The sequence below is a fragment of the Zonotrichia leucophrys genome, chromosome 4, assembly GCF_028769735.1.
Source record: "Zonotrichia leucophrys gambelii isolate GWCS_2022_RI chromosome 4, RI_Zleu_2.0, whole genome shotgun sequence".
Taxonomy (NCBI): domain Eukaryota; kingdom Metazoa; phylum Chordata; class Aves; order Passeriformes; family Passerellidae; genus Zonotrichia; species Zonotrichia leucophrys.
The window spans coordinates 51,001,530-51,015,657 of record NC_088173.1 but is presented as its reverse complement, the minus strand read 5'-3'; the positions used below and the strand labels follow the sequence as shown (position 1 = coordinate 51,015,657).

General features: G+C 41.1%; 1 protein-coding gene across 5 annotated transcripts in view; it reads left to right on the top strand.

The window, feature by feature from the left end:
- The first annotated feature begins 12,060 nt into the window (after positions 1–12,060).
- USP53 (ubiquitin specific peptidase 53) overlaps positions 12,061–14,128 on the top strand; it is a 28,822-nt gene continuing 26,754 nt past the window's right edge. The window contains exon 1 of one of the 5 annotated variants that reach the window (XM_064711645.1): positions 12,061–12,180. The gene's annotated coding sequence lies outside the window, so the exon portion shown is untranslated. Of the gene's footprint in view, positions 12,181–12,278; positions 12,693–14,128 lie in introns of those variants that run through there. The other 4 variants (XM_064711647.1, XM_064711649.1, XM_064711646.1 and 1 more) reach the window with 4 other exon arrangements.

The following is a 14,128-nucleotide window of genomic DNA, read 5'->3' as shown; positions in this document are numbered from 1 at the left end:
ACACACAAAAATAGTATTACCAAGCTCTGTTACCACAAATGTTTTTCTTACTAGAAGGAAGCTTCATAGACCTTTCCCTCTACATCTATACTTGGACTTAAAAGCATGAGAGAGTCCTTGCTCTTGATATACTGACAGGCTCTGATATTTTATAAATATCAGTATACGTGTTTTGCAAATGTCATTTCAAAGCAGGTAGCTGGCAAAGGAAATTTTGCCATCCATTTCCTTTCATTTACTCTGTCACACAATTTTCACAAATAAATGTACAAGTGCTGAACAAATTTAGGAAATAAAGAAATAAATTTTTAAAAAATTCCACCTCATTGACTGAGAACGAGTTCCTAGCAAGGGATTAGTTTGGGGATCTTAACTGTGCATATTGTACAACCATTAAATGGACAATGACAAAAATACAAATTCTTCAAAGTTAAAGATGCAAGACTAAATAAAAAAAAACTATGGTGAGGTGTAAGGCAAACAAGTTCTGGAGGAATTAGCATTTTATGAGCATTCATAAAATGAAGAGAAATACGAGCAAACTGGTGCATAGCACACACACAGTGAGAACTGTGAAGAGGGGATACCTCATTTTTACTGCATTCTCTGTAAAAACAACCTGTACATGCAGAGTGAGCCACCTTGCTTCTTACACAGTACACATAATGGCAATCTGTGGATCCAGTGGAGCAGAACGGGCTCAGGAGGCTTCAGATGTCTGAGAGGTGCTGAGCCTGCTGAGCTGCTGAGCCACCACCTTGCTTCTTACACAGCACACAATGGCAATCCAGTGGAGCAGAATGGGCTCAGGAGGCTTCAGATGTCTGAGAGGTGCTGAGCCTGCTGTGGACACTTTCAGCTGATGGTCTGAACAACTGAAAGCACCGGCAGTCCTTACGTTCTGTCTGACGCTTCTCAGAGAAGCTGTGTCCAGGCAAAAGCGAGAGCTCTGGTTCCCCTCTCAGCTCAGTCCGTAGCTGCAGAGTAGGAGCCCTGTGCCTCCTGTCCCCAGCTCTGGCCGCAGAGAGCCACAAGCACACCAGCCCATCGCAGGGGCCGTGGGCTCCGTGGAAGCCCCGCTGGCTGGGAGGAGTCCGCAGCCACACGGTTCAACCTGCCCGTCCCGAGGGGCTTGGCCAAAGCACCTGCTGGGAACAGAGCCCGCGGAACTGCTGAGCTGTGCTGGGCAGGGTCTGGGAGAGTGTTAACTGTGCGATGTGCTAAGCATTCAACAGCACGCAGGAGCCAGTGCCAGTGTCCAGGAATGTTCCCTGGCTGCATCAGCCTGCATGGAGCCTCATTGTGCAAGTCCCACTGCAATAAACAAATCCCTCTGCCAAAATCCGACTTGTTGGCCACAAAGGAACATCTCTTGGTAAGACTGGGAGTTCAGAAGTCCACTGTTACCTTCACTGGGTTATAGGACCTGCATTTATTTTTTTAGACTGTTGTATTGCACTTGAAGTGTATCCTATAACTAAAGGAAAGCTGCAGGAGGGCTCCTAAAGGCCTCTTTTAGCTGTAACAAATACAGCTGCAAGGACAGATTGAATGGGAAAAGACACAAGTAACAGATTTACACAAACAGAAGCAAGCACAAGTTCATAAATATTTCAGGAAATGTGCATTCAACATCATGTACATTTAATCACAAGTCTTGTATTTGCTTCAAAAAGCGAAAGGCACTGAAGGGTATGGTGAGAAGTCAGAAGTATGGTGAGAATAAATACATGATAAAAATACCTAAAAGTCTTAGTTCCCAAAGGCTTTTTTTGGTCTCATTTTTATTTACAATAAGATACCCATTGCAGCAGTATAAAGGGAACTCAAAAATTAATTTAAATGTTTTCACTAAAAATGTGTTGAATTGAGAAAATATATTTGCTATTTCCCAGTCTAAACAAAATACCCTATGATCACAGTAAGTAAAAAATAAATAAGAGGTGTACACTTTAAAATAGCTCCATGACTATAATGGATTTTTAAAACATATGAATCTTAAACCTTTTTTGACATGAAAAATCAGAGTCCATGGCCTGCACTGTCTGTTCTGAAGAAAAAAAAATAACAGCATGCTCCCTTCTTAGAAGTCAGAAATATGTCAGCACATCTTGGCTGCTTTCCCTCCTGTATGATCCATACAACTGACAATTGTGGAAATAAATTATTATTCTATTGTCTCAAAGTATCCCTGTGTTTAAATTAATTTAATACACATTGTCTCAATCAGAAGCAGGAAAAACACACTGGAGACAGAATTCTACTCCCAATGAAATCAAAGAAAGTTCTTGGCACTGCTCTCTGTGCAGACAGAACTTCTACATGGCATTTATTTAATCTCAAATAGGTGCTTGCAATTAGAATTCATACTATGTGTTCAGCATCAGAATGGATGTTTTGGATCACAGAGCTGGGCCTTAGCTATGTAGGTAGCTTGTTTTGCATTTTTACATACGGTGAAGTGCTAACAACCCCAATCATGCCTTAGAAATACTCTGGGAAACGACATGGAAATGCAGGAGAAAATGAGCCCCTATCTAATTAGATCTCTTGAAAATTATTTTCAGACCAGACATGAATAATCTGCACTCTACCTCAGCTCTTTGATGGCCTTGCTAACCAGCACAAAATATTCTGGGCAGCAGCTAAACCAAGAGGATAAAACAGCCCTCCTGAAATACATTAAGACTGTGAAGCATAAACCCCCATATATGTTAGATTAGTATTTTTCATTGGTAGGCCCATAAATTATAAGCAGACTAGACAGAAACACCAGAAGATCCCTATAAGGCTGACAAGTCACGTAGCACTGGCTCCTTCATTATTCCCAGAGGCTACACACTGTTCAAAACCAAATAAAAAGTGATCTAAATGAATTATAAATAGTGTGTTTGCCACAGAACTGTTATGTAACTGGGTGTTAGAATATAGAGTATAAAAAAGTTACGAAATGCTGTCAGAATACTGATACAGTGTAAGAAACAAAAAAAAAAAAGCATATAAATTACTCTTTCGAAAAGGAAATAAAGAAGGCACTGAAAGGATGAAATCCTTTCAAGGAAATAAAGTATTATTTTTAAACAGCCTGTTGAGTAAGTGTTCAGAGCAAGGAAAAGCTACTATAGAGCTCTAACCCTTCTCCCAAAAAAAAAAAAAAAGTTATCATGGTTTAAGAGTACAATAGAGGAGACTCAGAAGACAAAAAGACAAATAAAACTTTACTGCAAGGACACAGTAATTAAACTATCTCAACACAAATAAAGGAAGTTATGACAGAGGTCTCCACAAATGGTATGGAAAAGATGATGAGGGAACAATACACAGGAACAAACTGACTCTCAATAAAATGGTAAGGAACCAGCTTTAAAATGAACGGAATAAATATTTTTTCAAGAAATGCCTGGTTGTGGAACCTGGTGCTATAAGATTCTATGGGTCAAAAACTATTAATAACTTCAAAATAGCATAAACAACTTCATAGTGGTAACTATGCCTATTATGGATAATGGCTACTATGGGATCTGCACCTGGAACATAGGAAGTGTGTTACAAAGATCACCCCATATTTATCCCATTTCTTTCTATAAATATCATCTACTGGGCACTGTAAAAGATCTGGGAAAGAGGGATATGTCAGTCCTATGAAATACTTTCTATCTCCCCAAAGCCATGTATTAAAAGTGTCATTTCTAGCACGTGCCATTAGTACTGATGTTCATTAATTTACATCAAATATCCATTAAGAGAGCAGTGAAAGCAAAGTCAATTCCCACATGGAAATGGGGACATTTAAATTCCCACATGGAAATGGGGGATTTAATACATTAAATACATTTAAATGTAAAGTGGGACCAGAGAGAGCCAGGCCTGACTTAAACCTCCCACACAGCATATGGGCAGTGCAGGGAACACAAAAGCCTGACCTCAGCCACACCTTTGGCAAGAGTCCTGATCCTATACAGAGAGCTCAGGTTAGGACACATCATACAAAACTTATTCCTCAGTTTTCCCTTTAATAAAATAGAAATATTAATGCAGGCTGTATAAACCTTTCATTTTATTATTGTATGTTAGGGGGTTGGGGTTTTGGTTTTTGTTTGCTTTTTTTTCTGTTTTATTTTATGTTAGTTTGTTTTGTTTTGTGCTGGTTTTGGTTTGCTTTGCCTTTTTTTTTTTTTTGCATTTTGTTTTTTTCTCATGTTGAAGAATGAATTTCATAGTAAAAATAAAGAAAGTAAAAAATAGCCCTACATGAGTACATACATAATATTCCTGTCTAGGGTGTAAAATGAATGCAAGAAACATTACAAGTAGAATAACATTCTACATTCATTTTACTTGAAATACTGGATTTCATTCTACAATGGGCTGGCTCTAACTAATAAAAGTATCAACAAATCAGTATTTGATGTTTTTAAAATAAAGATGTAAGTTTAGCTATTAAAAAGTCCAAATAACTTCTCTTACTGTTATTTTTGGACAAAACTTTAAACTAAATTCAGGATGAATTCACAACCCTTTTGTTTTCAGATGGAAATTGAGAACAGACTATCCATCCAAAATACCTGGCCCAGAATTTGCAATACTTACCTACTGCACAAAGACACTGTGAGACAAAGTTAAATAACATTTGCAAGAGGCAGAGGATTTATAAATCACTGTAAGAGTGAAAATAAGCCCTGGTATTTTGAGCCAACTATTCTTTCAAAAGCAAATGGAGATTAAAATATTCAATGGTGTTTGTACAAAGAACAGCTTGAACTTTGCCAGTTCAGAGCTGGCTGTACTCATTAGCACAGGAAAGCCCTTAGGCTGCTTTGCATGGAAGGTATAACTTAGAACTGGATTTCTCCAGAGTTCTGAAGGACATATGCACAGTCATCTTCCAAAACAAAAAAGTTAAAAATTTCAAATCTTAAGGAGACCCTGGGTGCCAGGAGGCTGACCATACCCAGTCCCCACAGGGGGAAGGCTAGCAGCCATGCAGAAATGCAGAGTGTGTCATTGCACTTCCTTTTCCTTTGAGAAGATTCTCTGCAGAGCCAAGTTAATCTAGGCAAATAGTAACTTGAAACAGTACTTACCGTGGTCACTACCCTCCAGATTACTGAAAGATGACTATGCAAGATAACTACAAATGATTATAAACAAACATTTGAGGCATGACAGGCTCTTCCTAGGCTGGCCTACTGTACGTCAAGGAGCCAAGTCAGGCCTAATTCTGGCAGCGAATTCCAGCACTATGTCATTCCTCAAGTCCTTAATGAGAACATTTTGACTATTTGCTGGCAAAGGTAAAAACAAGAACATGCTGTACAAAAAGGAAGGAAAAGAGCAAGCTGAACTAAAATGGAAGTGTCTATTTCCTATCTGGGTTTTGCAGTGATGCAAATCCATTTCTTTCATGTCTCGATGCTGAAAAGGAAGCAATACTACACACAGCTCAAAATGAAAAGTCTCCTTATATTTAGTGATGTCACTTTATCATTTGTTCAGATGTGGCTTATACAATAAGCAGAAAGAAAGGAAAAATGTGGAAATGGAAAGCATCAGTGGGAAGCAGTAAAGCAACCTGCAGCTCTAGAGTTCTGTGAGATGAAGACAGTGCTATTCTAGAGTGTGTTCTTTGCACAAGACATTTTCTTTTAGCAATGTTCAGACACCTCAATAACTAAAAAATTCAAGTCCTTTTAGTCTCTTGCCCACTCTTTTCATTTAGTAGGGATTTAAAACATATTTTTACAACTGTTTTAAGTTCAATTTTTTGCATGTAGATTTCCAGATCTGTTCTGTTTTAAGGTCTCACCGACCCCATGTACAACACACGGCATTAACACTGTTTTATCTGTACAAGAATTACAGAGATGAAATTATTTGTGACTGGATTCACATTTTCCACAGTAGCATCCAATCAGTGACTCACAGCCACTCTGTCTTTGGCTTGCACACCCACTTCTTTAAAATCCTCTCATCTTCCATCCAACAAACTCTGAGCTTTTATCAGGGAGCCTTTCCCATTAGGCTCTAACACACGACCCTGTCCTTTATATTGTATCCCATTTATTTCTCTACTGCTCGAGCTCATCCAATTAGTTCAGTATGACACCACACCACAGGGACTGCTTCCCAACTCTGGCATGTCAACAGAGCTCATTAGCAAGTCACACTTTTTGTTCCAGGATCACAAATGAAACAATTAAACAATATCATTTTCAATATCAATTTTCACATCTCCCCCCTGTCATTAAGTGTAACATATTGCCACCTTTTCCTCTGGGCTATTTCTCTGCCCATCTGACACTTACCTTAAGAATTCCCCTTTTCTTCAGTGTAATAAGTTTGTTTAGAAAAGTAGTTACTGCATCACAGAAAGAAAGCAGGCAAGACTGGCATGATCTGTCTACGGCAAAAAAAAAAAGTTTTATCCTATTTACTTCCACATTTTTTCTCTAAGAAGTCACCATCATCTTTAAATACTATGTTTTAAACCTGTTACATTTTACTTGGGTACAGACTGAGGTGCATGAGGAAGGGAATCAACTCATGTATTTCAAATCAAATAATGCCCAGTTTCTCACCCAGGACAAAATACAAAATACTTTTTGCATTCTATTATCTGAAGTATGCAATGTATTTTTTTTAATGAGACAGAAAATATATTATGTAATGTCAGCCACTATGTTACTTCTGATTTTATACTCACTAAATTCTTCTCTTTTGTTTTTATTTTACTTCATGTTGGATTTCACCCTGAAAGTTTCATTCAACCACAGGAGTTTTCTGTATGGGTCAGAGCTCTTTCTTTTCTTTTTCTGTCGCAGACTTCCATTCTTATTGGTTTACATGCCAGGAGGAAGCAATAAATGAGACCTGGAAACTTGCAAGGATTGTTGAAGACTGATGCAACACAAACAAAGATCATCAGGAAAACTTTATTTTTTCAGGAGCATCCAGATGAGGACACAATTTTTTAACAGTTGTCAGATATGTACAGCATGAAAACAAGAATTTTCTTATACTTTGACTGTTTCAGCAACTAACTTTAAAAACTGAAATCCTTTCCTATTTTAGACTATTCTATTACATTGTTGTTCCACAGAAGTAGATTATTGGACTGGAAACTGGATTATCCAAGAGGAAAAATATTCAGTTGCAAGACTTATGCAACCCCCACCCTTTTCCTTGTTCCTAAAGAATGAAAAAAATCAAGAACACAGAGACCTTGTTCCAGGCCCATTATCATCAAAAAGTCTGGAGAAGAATGCAAACCAATGTTTCTTTTTCTAAGGGTGAAATCCTAGATGACTTCAATGAAATTGCTTTTGCCACCCCACTGAACATTGTAGCCCTTAAAAGCCACCGAGAAAAATTATATAGTCAGGCCAGTGTACAGTGAATAGGAGGAAAATATCTTGTGTTTATTTCTGCACCTACAGGAAGATAAGTTTAAAAAAGGTAGCTGTGCTCTATGAAAGTGTCCACAGCTAAGTGAGAGAAGGAGGAGAAAAAAGATCAAACTTGACCAGAAATGCTGGGCAGTGTTTTTAACCTAGCTAAAATAAACCACCACTTAACACTCTCATTGCTTCTGAAGCCTCACTTGGAGTTTTCAAGATGAGAAACGCCAGTGATGTGTTTTTTGGTGGTTTTTTTTTTTTTTTCAGACAGGATCCATTTTCTCCTCCTTTCATTCATGCCTTGTAATGGCCTCAATTTACATGTATAAATTTTAGGCTCTATGCAGGATGTGGGAATGAGATCAATTGGATGAGTAAGCTTCATGTGACTGCTGCTACAGACTATATGAGGAAAACACTGCTGGAGTGTGTTTAAAAGAAAGGTTGTGGGAATAAGGTGTTCATGGCAGGGAAGATTTGAGCTCTGGAATGGAGTTAGGTGAAGTTCCCCATAAGAAAACACATCCTCATGTAGCTTACTGCAAGCTGAAGATCTATTTCTCATGTGTTCTGCTCTTGTTTTGGATCATTTTGTGGCAATACAGCTGAGCATACAGCCTAGAGAACTTGGGCTAAAGGGCTTCCTTTCAGAAGCCACAGCAAATGCATATGATTGCTATTTGATGGCACAAATAATAAAAATACTATTTACCTTTTCTCTGGTTCTTCTCCACCTTTATGGCACTCCATCCTACCAGGGTGTTTTCCTTAACTCCTGCAGAATTATGCAGAGCACTGAGCCAATCACTCAATGGAAAAGCACTGCTCCTGAAGACAAGCAAACTGCAAGAACATCCTGGAATTGGAAAGACTTTTTCCTCCTCTTCAGGCAGAACTGTTTAAACATAGGATCTGACAACACCCCAAAGGCTTAGAGAATGTGCACATATTCTGAAGTAACCCTTACCTTCCTTAATGAAACTTTAGCCTGCTACAGACTATGCAGAATAGGGCCCAGTGCCCCTGGTATCTTTCAAACCACATTTTCTTCTAGAAGAATGATTCTCTTTATCCTTTTTCTCCTGAAAAGGGCAGCACAGCCTCAAACACTCTCTTCAGAGCTCAGTAATTACTTCACAACAACACGGCAGCAGTTCCCATGCACTGGAATGAAACATGTTTTCAATTAAAATGGCATTATCCCATAAGTGTCTCAAAGTCAGTGCTAAATGGAACTTAATCACATAAAAATTGTTCATGATAGGCCAGTAAAACACACTGCACCATAACAGGCAGGTTTGTGTAGTGCTGAATTCACTGCAGTGAAAACACTTCCATAGAAAGAGGCAGCTAATAAAGCACACCTTAAATTCTGCACTGGCTTATGGAGTTTTCTGCCTCAGACCTTACACATAATTTGCTAATTTACTTTTTGCAAAATACTCCAGTAAGTGCAGACACAGTTCCTATTAAGTACACAAAGTTGATTTCACATGATGAACAGCTCATGAAGAAGGAGCAAGATCCATGCAGAAGACAAGAGCAACAATGACAAAACCAATAACTCAAAACATTGCTTAACCATTTTTCAAGAAACCCCACAAACCTTAGTATTCTACCCTTCCAAGAAGAATCAGAGCAGGCATAATTTTTAATGAAACATTTGAACATGCAGAGGATAGCAGTTGATTGAAAAGGTTGTTGTAAACATATTCCAAGCATTAGTAAGGAATATGAAAGAAATTAGAGAACAGGTGTTTCAGTACAGCTACAGGTATGAAAGTGTTCGTAAAAATGCACATAAAAAAAGACAAAATACAATTATTTCAGAGGAAGAAGTCAGAATATATTTACAGAAAAGCCACTGGCAACAAGATTAAAGATGACCCCAGGCAGGAAAATGGTAACACCAAAATAAACCCTTGTGTGCATCTGTAAAACACAGATCTGTAGCTCAGTGATGAAAATGGTGTGTGACTCCTGCAACATTGAGGAAAAATATTTAATGCAATTACCTTTGAACATTTGGATGTCTCCTAACTATGTTAAGACTTTTCTTTTGGCATGTAGCTATCCACAAATGTGCTTTACCCTGGATGGACATGTGCAAACCCCAGTGCCCTGGATGTGCTCAAGGATCTGGAAAAGTTTCCCCTCCTTTCCCTCCCAGCTTGGTGTTTTGTGTCACAGCCTGAGTGCTCCTGTTTCAACCCCTCTCCATCAAATGTAGCACCTCTCCAGCTCTCCAGTGTAACAATCTACTCACTAATAATACCAAAGTGTACTCATAAACCCACAGAAACATTCTTCTGCATCATGCCCAGCACATATCCTGCACTGCCACAAAAGGCAGCAGGAAATCATTTGCCCTGGTAGCATTGTTTTGTGCCATTTATTCTAATTTTAAAATTCTTCTGCTACCTCATTTAGGGCTTCCTGTGCTGCACCTGTGTCACCCTCTGCCTGAACTGCTCTCTTAACATTCAGTGCTAGAGAATCTTAAAATATATTATAATTAAAGCTCACAGACCACACTTACTCTGAGAGAAAAAAAAAAAAAAAAAAAAAAGGAACAGAAGAAACCAATATAAATCCTAAGGGACTTCTAAAGATTAGTGGCAAAAACAAATCCGTGCTGAAGAAAGGGCAGAGGCAAACATGAAAAGCAGAGTTCAGGGAAAGCAAAAATATCAAAATGAGGTCATAATCCCACTTTGGGACACACAGATGCCTTTGCTTGTCTGGCTTTGCAGAGAAGCAGTGCAGGGATCAAGGACTGAACTGACACCACCCAAAACAATAAGCAGAATGCTTTTTATGAGTGTACAATAACAAGATGCACAAACACAAAATTAGATTTTTAATTGCCATGTTAACACACTGACTTTCCACAGGTTTTTACCCTTAAATTTCCAGTGAGTATCTCTCAACAAACAGTTAAGAAAGAACTATGCAAAAAAGTAGAGCCAGGATACCGTATAAATCTTAGAACAATGGATCAGATATTCAATTCCCTTAAAAAAATCACAGATTCTAAGAAATTTTAAGAAAACAAGAGACAAAAAAATTGTATCTGTCAAAAACTAAAAGGAATCCAGTGAAAACATCTTAATGCCTCAAGAAAAAACATTTTATAAAATCCTGCAGTAAGTAATTCCAGTTTGTGAACATGACTCTACAAATCACTGAAAAATGTGGCTATCTATCTGTTGATCTATCTACCTAGCTATCTCTATATATATGTAAAGACAAAAGTCTGGAAAACAATGAAAATCTTACCAAAGAATCACCAAATCAAAAAGCTGCTGGAAAACATTGGAGAGTGAACCTGCTAAAATGGCTTTGCTAGTGGGACTTTTACACTGGCAGTATAATGGAAGAAACAGTAGCAAAAAGTAATCTGAGGAAAATCTATCTATTAAAAAAAAAGGGGATACAAGAACAACAAAATGTTGTATTTTGGCAGTGAGTTAATTTGATGCAGTGCCTCGTATTCCACACAGTCATTTTGCAATCTGGATGACCTGAAGCAGACCCAGAAAGGGAACTCTACAGGAAATTATTTTATTTACTATTGCAGAAGACGCTGTTGGAAAACTGAACATGCTCTCAGGCACAGAAGCACTTTTTCATTCCTAGAAGACTATCAGAAAGGCAATTGGAAGACAAAAAATACAAGTTGTATCCATCAGCATGTGCCAAGGACTGATGTTGGGTGTGGTAGCACCTAAAATATCACCGCTAACCTAGAAATGAACTGTGTTAGTGAAATCTACATGTTTATCCGGAGAAAAAAAAAATCATAATAGTGGAATATAAAAGGTACTTGAGCAACTAGAAACATGAGCATTTGTGGATACGGAATTCCTATCTCAAATAACAAAAGGAAACACCACTCCCTGGCCAACATAATAGATTAGATAAAAATCAGAGGGAACACAGCTTTGGGGCTATGACTCTGGGGCAGGTGATAGATAAATTAATAATCACACAGGACCTTTGTAGGCCGCATGGAAGCCAAACGCAACTGTGAGGGGGACGTACGCTTGTGTGGGCTTTGGCTCACAAGCCACTCCGTGCCAGTGCTATTCCACGGGCATCTCAAGGAAAGCCAACGTGCACGGCCAAATATCCTGGAATGAGAACTGGAAAACAATTGCTGGAAAAAACAAGCGCCGCCGCGCTCACTTGAACGGGTTGTTGACTCCAAACTCGAGCACCTGAGGGGCACCTGAGAGACTCCTGAGGGGCAACTGAGGGGCACCTGAGGGGCTCCGGAGGGGCAACCGCTGTGCTCTGTCAACCGAGGGCGCCTGTGCCCTCGAACCGCGACCAGGCGGGGACGGAGCAGCGGGGTTGTGACAGCCCCTTACCTGGCGTCGTATCCCCCCCGCACCTTCGGCAGGACGCGGGGATCCGGGATCCGAGCCCCGCTCCCGCCCCATCACCTCAGGCGCCATCGCCGCCCCTCAGGCGCCCCCGGCCTCGCGCACCTTCCCGCGCGCGCACCGCGCAGGCGCGCCGGCGGAGGGCGCGGCCCAGGGCTCCAATCGCCGCTCCCCGCTCCTTCCCTCCCTGCCCCGGCTCGGGAATATCCGGGACACCGCTCCGGGAGCGCGTCCCGGCTGCCTCCACAGTGCGCAGGCGCGGCGGCGCCGGGCTGGGGAGGGGAGCGCGAAGGAGGAGCGGGAAGCGGGGGAAGTAAAAGTTACCGCGAGGGCGGGGCCGCGCCCGGAGTCGCCGCCGGGAGGGGGCGGGAGAGGAGGTGCGTGAGGAGCCGCCGGTGAGCCGGGGGTACGCGGGACAGGGGGTGAACTGCGGTGGGCAGGGGTCGGCTTGCGTCGGGGAGCGGGCACGGTTGTGGCCGCGCTCCCGGCGGGGGAGGCGGTGGCAGTGCCGAGGTGCGGACGGAGTGCCGGGGCACGGGACAGCCTCCTCCTCCCGGCCGGGGTTAAATCCCTGCCGGGGCTGCGTGGGTGCGGGTCAGCGGCAGCTCCGGGGCCGCGGGCGGCGCTGCCCCCGCCGTTGTGTAAGCGGAGCCGGGGCCGCGGGGCGGAGCGGGACCCCCGAGCCGAGCGGCGGAGCGCGGTTAATGTTCAACGCGGGCGGCACATGCCCGGCAGCCAGCGAGCGAGCTCTCCCTCCAGGAGCGCTTCCAGAGGCTGTCTGCCTGGAACAGGAAATGCCAGTACAGGTAGTGCTGGGGCTCTTGGAAATTTCATCGCTTTGCAGCGTTTCGGTGGCGGACTTGTTTGCTGTGTGCTCTCGTACAGATGGAGTTTCGGAGGCATGTGGGTAGGTGTATGGGAATATATGCAAATCATATGCTTAGCATCAGGTCTAAGTTTACCTATATCCTTTACTTTGATTTTCAATGCAAATGTTTTTAAATCAGCTTTTCAGAGGAACCATGACTTGTTCTTTCAACCTACATTTTTCCCTTCCCAGAATAAGCGTGAGTTTTACATATCTCTACTTAGTGCTTTATTTTGCTCATGCAACCCCCTACCAAAACCACCAAACGCTGAAACACTTAAGCTTTTTTAACTTTGAAGCTACTAGGATTATTTTAAGAACAACAACTTAATCGTGCAAACAGCATTGTGCCTGATTCATGATGCCCTTCCACCCCAAGGCAATGGAAAATCACTTGACTCATTTTATGATTACCTGCTCTTATAGAATGAAAGGGTGTTTTTTGGTGTCAGAATAGTGAGACCTCATGTTATAATCTGACTGTAAATTAGCCTTGTCAAAGTGTAAATAATCCTTTCTTCCCCTAACAAGTTGTTGCAAAGCAAGAAGAACTTACTAGTTATTTTTTTTTGAGTATCAAATTACTTGCATAAAAAGTTATTATTCTTGACCAGTGGGATGTTGACATTAGAAACAGGAAAAATATGCACTTGACTTTCATATCAAGCCTTGATAGTGCAGAATCTTTTTTGGCCATACAGTATGCATGATGAGCCACTGACAAAATTATTTGCATGTGTGACCCAGAAGGTGTCAGGGTATTGGCACTGTCCTTGCTTATTCCTTGCCTCTTGATAGAGTAAAACAGTTTAGTCACTGTGGGATGTAGTGGTGGGAGCAAAACCCATTCACAGGGTTCCTCACAAGCTTCATGGTTGGAGCAGAATCAAGTAGGAGTTTGTTGAGGCCAAGTTAAATGACGTTGGGTTGAGGCTGGATCGGGATTTTAGATGTGCAGACTGAGCGAAGTGTTTGTAGGAAGGTTTGTACAGGATATGTTAATGAAGAAATATATGAGGTGTAGTGATTCAGACATTCAAACACTTTTTTTGACAAATCTATAAAATATGTGTGGGTTTAAGGATGATGCTGACATTACCATTCCTTGTAACTCAGTTTTGCATTTTTTCCCTGGTGACTTAAGAAATCAGAAAGCTTTTTTGAGGCAGAGCAGAACTTGGCATTTTGCACTTCTGTTAATGATGAAAGATCAAACTGAAAAGCAAGGCAATTAATCTGAGACAAAAAGGCCAGTGTGAGCATCACTGTAAAGATACATTCTATCTTTCTGAGGCTCAGGAAAAGGTACATTGTAGCCTTTGAATAATCACGTGTAAAGCAGTAGGAAGGTAGAGAAACAAAAATGTTCTCCGTGGTGTCTGTGTGATGATTCATTGTAAATCCTGGCCCGTGTCATGGGCTGGGAATTTGTGTTCTCCAAGATCTTTACTCAGAGTTCCCATTGCAGCTATTTC